General features: G+C 46.8%; 1 long non-coding RNA gene across 1 annotated transcript in view; it reads right to left on the minus strand.

The window, feature by feature from the left end:
* Positions 1 to 1,105: 1,105 nt before the first annotated feature.
* LOC141369925 (uncharacterized) overlaps positions 1,106 to 5,679 on the minus strand; it is a 72,921-nt gene continuing 68,347 nt past the window's right edge. The window contains exon 4 of the long non-coding RNA XR_003211732.2: positions 1,106 to 1,243. This is a non-coding gene — a long non-coding RNA (uncharacterized lncRNA). The remainder of the gene's footprint in view (positions 1,244 to 5,679) is intronic.

Genomic DNA, 5,679 nt, shown 5'->3' on the forward strand with positions numbered 1-5,679 from the left:
AGAACATGTATCACTCATTTTTGGAAAATTAAATGAAAACTGAAGTAGAGGGTTTAGCTATTTTAAAACTATAGTGAAGGGGCACCTGGGTGGCCCAGTCGGTTAAGCATCTGCCTTTGGCTGGGGTCATGATCTGAAGGTCCTGGGATCAAGCCCCGTGTCCAGCTCCCTGTCTGGCTCCCTGCTGAGCAGGGAGCCTGCTTCTCCTTCCCCCTCTGCCTGCCTCTCCCCCTGCTTGTGCACTCTCTCTGTGTATCAAGTAAATGAATACAATCTTAAAAATAATAATAATAATAATAATTGTAATAATAAAACCATAGTGAAAAAACACATACCATGTATCATTCATTGTTTTGCAAACTAGAAAAATTTTAAGTAGAGGGCTTAGCTGTTTTTTTTAAAAAAAAATTACAATGGATCCGTGTAGGGAAAAAATGAATTTTTTATAATGTAAATAATCATCACCGTCTGTAGCCCTCCACCCCACATACATCTGATTTTTACATTTGGATTCTCTCGTATTGGGTCCATCACCTATATACCCTACTAAATAGGTGAGTTAGGGGGCGGGGGCTTCTTGCGTATTTTCTATAACCAGATATCCTCCAGGGCCCTCCAGTAGTATGGAATAAAGTTCCAAGTATTTACCCTGGTAATTCAGGCCAGCCAAATAACACAAGTAGGTTTTGCTTCTTTGTGGTTTCTAATGCCTTCCCTCATCCTGCACCATTTTTCCTGGGCAGGAAACCCAAAGGGACAGCAATCAGGAAGAAGATTCTATCCTGGCCTTGTCCCCCTCCTCGGAAGTGGAATAATTCAATCAGTCCGCATATGTACGGCCTCGTCATCCAACAAGGAAAGGCAGTCATGAAGCCAAGCCCATTCAGTGTGCATTGCTCTCTCTCTCTTTCTCTCCTTTTCTTCCTTGCAAGCTAAATCTAACGGAAGTAAAATCAATCCGCCCCGAAAGGAAAAAAAAAAAAAATCAGGCTTATTTTCACAAAATTTTTTTGTTTTGTTTTCTGGATCAGAAACACAGGACTTCCCAAATCAAGTTAAGTGAGTCCCAGATGTGGATTCGTTTCAAATGAAAAACACACCCCATCATCTTAAGCAGAACTGCGCTTGAGGAAACCGGTGATTGCAGAGCCTGACACAAGCAGATTTCTCCAGAGAGTTGGTCCCAGACTGCAGAGAGGAAGAGGAATGGGGAAGATGAAGGGCTGGCATGCTTTTCCTTCCCCTGGGGAGAGCAGAGACGGAATTCAGGTTAATTAGGTTGGGGGGGTCAATGGGAACCAATTGGAAGAGCGGTACCCATCTTTGAATCATGCCGAAGATAGCTAGAATTGAAGCTACCACATGTTGAAGGCTGGCTTTATTAATGAGAAGGCACTGAATCCACATTCCACATCCTGGACATGGGCCGCCGGGAACACGACACAAAAACCAACGAGAAATGACAGGGATGCTCACACTTGTGGGCATTCCGGAGAATTCTTTTTTCCGAGGGAGAATGGTAGATGGCAGCTGGAATGCTGAGACACGACATGATGTGCAAATTAATGTATTTCTTTTAAAGGCCAAGAGGGGAGGAGGGCCTTTTGACAGCCTTTGATTCAGCCATTAATTTTCAAAGACTGATCAAGACACTCACATGTCACACGGACTTTCTTCTAGTGTTGGACCAAAATAAGAATGTTGAACCGTGTAACCAAAGACGTCTCTTGGTGAAAGATCTTCCTTTTAGCAACTATAATTCGCATTTTCATCAATGTCATGCTGCACATAGATGAAAACAGCCATTTAAATGTGTTTCTTCTGTCTTCTTGTAATAGGTTTGATTTTACATTTCTTGCCATCTGGTTTGTGGAACAGAAATATGGAAGTACTTTTACTCTCTGGATGCTTCTTATGGGGCTCGGTCTAAGATGTGGTCCTTTCCTTTTTACTGATCTGGACTCCAACCCAGATTTTCTCCCCAGACAGGCCATTTTGGATATTTTGGCAGGGCCCTTGCCCTTCATTGAGCCGTACCATTGAGCACAGCATAATGATTCTGTGACAAACGTCATAGCCATGTCTTCCAAAGTGGACACAGTCCCCTACCTAGATGGGCATCCCCTCAGCACCGCAGCAGACTCTATTAAACTAAATTGAGCTGGGTAAGTTAATGTTGCTTTGCAATAATTACATTTCTTAAATTGGTCCCATAATAGCAATAATTGCTAGCATGTATGGAATGCCAGCACTCAGCTTAGAGCCTTCAAAATACTTTTTATTTAAGCCTCATCTCATCCCTATGATGGTTATGAGTGCACCCATTTTACAGGAGAGGGAAGCAAGACTTAGCAAGTGGCGGAGCTGGGATTTGAAGCAATCATCATTTATAAAGTCTCCTGCGCCTCACTTGTATCCTGGGCCATCAGTCAGGGCTCTAGGCCTCTCACAGAGCCCAGACTCCCGGGGAGGGGTGTGCACAAACCACCAGAGAAGGTTAGGAAGGGCTTTGTAGTAAACAGATACCAAGTCCCTTGTTAGTTAGCCTGACCCCCCGGTTCTGACATTGTATGGAGGCACAAGACATCAGAACATGGCTGAGCACAGGGCAGGGAGCAGCTAAGGAAACATGAAAAGGAGTGGGGTCCTGATATTTATACCTAGTACAATCCAGATTCCAAAATAGACAACTCTAAAACACCCTATGTATAAACCAGTGTATTCGCTTCCTAGGGCTACGGTAACAAATCACCCCAAATTTCATGGCTCGAGACAACAGAAATTTATTCCATCATAGTCTGGAGGCCAGAAGTCCAAACTCAAGGTATCAGAGGGTCATGCTCTAGGGGAGAACCCTCCGTTGTCTCTTCCAATTCCTGGTGGCTGCTTGCTTCCTTGGCTCATGGCTACGTGACTCTGGTCTCTGTCCCCATATTCCCAGGGTCTTCTCTGGGTCCATGTCTGCTTCCCTTCTGTCTCTTCTAAGGATCCTTGTCATTGGGGTTAGGGCCCACCTGGGTAAGCCAGGATGATTCTATCCTATGATCTTTAACTTAATTACATCTACAAAAACCTTTTTCCCAAGTGAAGTCACAATCTCAGGTTCTGAGGGTTAGGATGTGGATGTATCTTTTTTCGGAGGGCCACCATTCAGCCCACTATGGTCTGTAAATCAAACATGAAATACGTGGAATCATGGAAACCTTAGACTGGTCAAGCGGGATTCTGTTGATGTGAAGGCAAAGACCACGAACAAGAACTTGCCCCCCCCCCCAACCCTTAGCAGCTGGCTCCACATCTTACGCCCAGGAGGCCTCTTAAATCGTGTCCTCTGTGGTCCAGTGCTGCTCAGGAACAATGGCGTAGGTTTTGGCAAACCCTGTCATTTCCTATTTCTGGCTTCATGGAAGTCGTTTTATCTCCTCGAGCTGTAGTCTCCTCTACAAAATGGGACTGATCCTAATGCCTGCCAGGGAGTGTAGCAAAGTAGGAGTAGAGACCCACACAGTATGCATTACATAAGTTGTAGCTACTGATAGGTTCACCCGTGCATAGTTACTGAGCACGTGTCCATATATAGTTTGCCCAGATTTATTGAGCACCTTCTATGTGTTAGTCACTGTCCAGGATGGTGGGAAGTTCTCTATGAAGGAGACCAATGATACCTGCTCTGACAGTGTTTGCCTTATAGTATGGGAGAATGGACAAAGGCAATAAATAAATACAAACACATCATTTAAAAAAAAGCATTCCAGATAATGATAAGGGCTAGGAAGAAAATTTTTCAAAAGTGATGCATAACAAAAAGACTGCATAGGGGCGGGGTGGAGGGGGGGGCACTCCACAGGTGGTAACAGTTAAGCTGAGACCTGCATAAGGAGAAGCTGGCCAAAGGGCAGAGGGAATGGTGTCTGAAGCAAAGGGAACAACAAGTATGGAGGTCTTGTGGCCTTGAGGATGGATGCATTGAATTGTTGATGGCAGGGATGCCCCAGTCTAAGAGAGGCTTTGCATTCAGGCCGTGGTGTTTATAAAAGCAGCCATCTCCTCTCCAATACAGTGGCCATTCACTAATTTGTCTAGCAAAGATTTCTGGCTCTCTGCATTTCCTGGTCCCCTGACACCTGAGCAGAAGTGCTGTGTCGTTCCTGGGCAGCGGCCTTAGATTAGGGACGTGGCACGCTCTAGAGCACTCTTGCTCTGGGATGGAGACCAGCGATTTTGAAGGTGGTGGCTACTCCATTCTCCTCGGAACCTGAGCGGCTACGGTGAGTAACGCCACCCTCCTGACGGGAGATCCACGTGTCAAGTGGGCAAAAATAGCGAGTGAGCATCATCTCTAGTTGCTTGCAGTCACTACAATGTTGGGCTTGTTTGTTACCGCAACAGAATCTAGACTACCCTGACCGACTGACTTGCTGTTTACCGAGAACAACCTTGCATCTTCTTACTGGGGCACTTCCACAACCTGCTGGCTTTAGGTCACGGCTGAGAAGGAAACATCCTCTCGCCCCCGAGCTGCCGGTTACATGGGCAAGTTCCCACGGCTCTTACAGACTGGGCTGCTGGGAACCTGGAGGCGCTTGCAGGCAGCGGCAGCTCACATGAAATAGGAGATTCCCAAGAGAAGCAGCTGCCTGCCTCAGTTCCCACCAGCCGGGGCGTCCCCTCACCAGGGACCTGGGTTCCGCAATTCCTCCTGCGTGCTCACATTCCGTCCCGCAACTTCGTAGGATCCCTTAAATATTCCCCTAGCAGGCTTATGCAATCCTACTGCTGCCAACAAGCCCCTGGGCTGAGCAAGGCCCTGGTGGGGCATTACCATTCCTCCTCTCTGGGATGGGAATAGATTACAAGCACATCTAGCGACCGAAACAAAATGCCTGGACGGGCTCGGAGTAGCTACTTTCATCCTTCGAAACCAGAAGTCTGCACATCAAATGCTCCCAAGAGCCAGGCACCTCACCAAAATGAGTGAAGCGGGCCAGGTGGGGCCGCCGGCAGCGAAGGAGAGCATGCCTGCTCCTTCTAAAGGGTCGATGGTACTTGGCTGCAGGGGGTGAGCGTTGCTAGGTTTGAGATTCTGTGCAGAGAAACCAGCTATCTACACTCAACATAAAATATTTGGGTATAAAGTATTTTCAGCTAAACCACACCGTGGTTTTCGTCGGCACTTTTGACCAAATCTTTTGAGAACTGCCCCTCCCCAGGAATACGGTAGACACGCACGTTCCTCATCCTCTGGAGAAAAAACATGGCCATGTGACTTGCTTCGGCCAATGAGAAGTCAGCAGAGGGAACACACATCACTTCCGTGTGTGGAAGCTTTCAAAGCCAGGGCACCACGCACCCCAGCCCTTGCGGTTGCCTCCCTTGCTATGGGAGGAGTCTGGGGATGCTTAGGTGGCTCAGTGGGTTAAGCGGCTGCCTTCGGCTCAGGTCATGATCCCTGGGTCCTGGGATCAAGTCTCACATCAGGCTCCTTGCTCAGCGGAGAGCGTGCTTCTCCTTTTGCCTGCCGTTCCCCCTGCTTGTGCTAACAAATAAATAAATAAAATCTTAAAAAAAAAAAGAGAGAGCTAGGACTCTGGCTGGGTCCTTGACTTCTGATAAAAAACAAATGAGCAGAGGTTAACATAACAATAAAAAAATGAAAAACAAAACAAACAAAAAAACAAG

This window comes from Callorhinus ursinus, unplaced genomic scaffold, assembly GCF_003265705.2.
Source record: "Callorhinus ursinus isolate GAN/ISIS: 27379988/994484 unplaced genomic scaffold, GSC_fseal_2.0 scaffold41, whole genome shotgun sequence".
Lineage (NCBI taxonomy): Eukaryota > Metazoa > Chordata > Mammalia > Carnivora > Otariidae > Callorhinus > Callorhinus ursinus.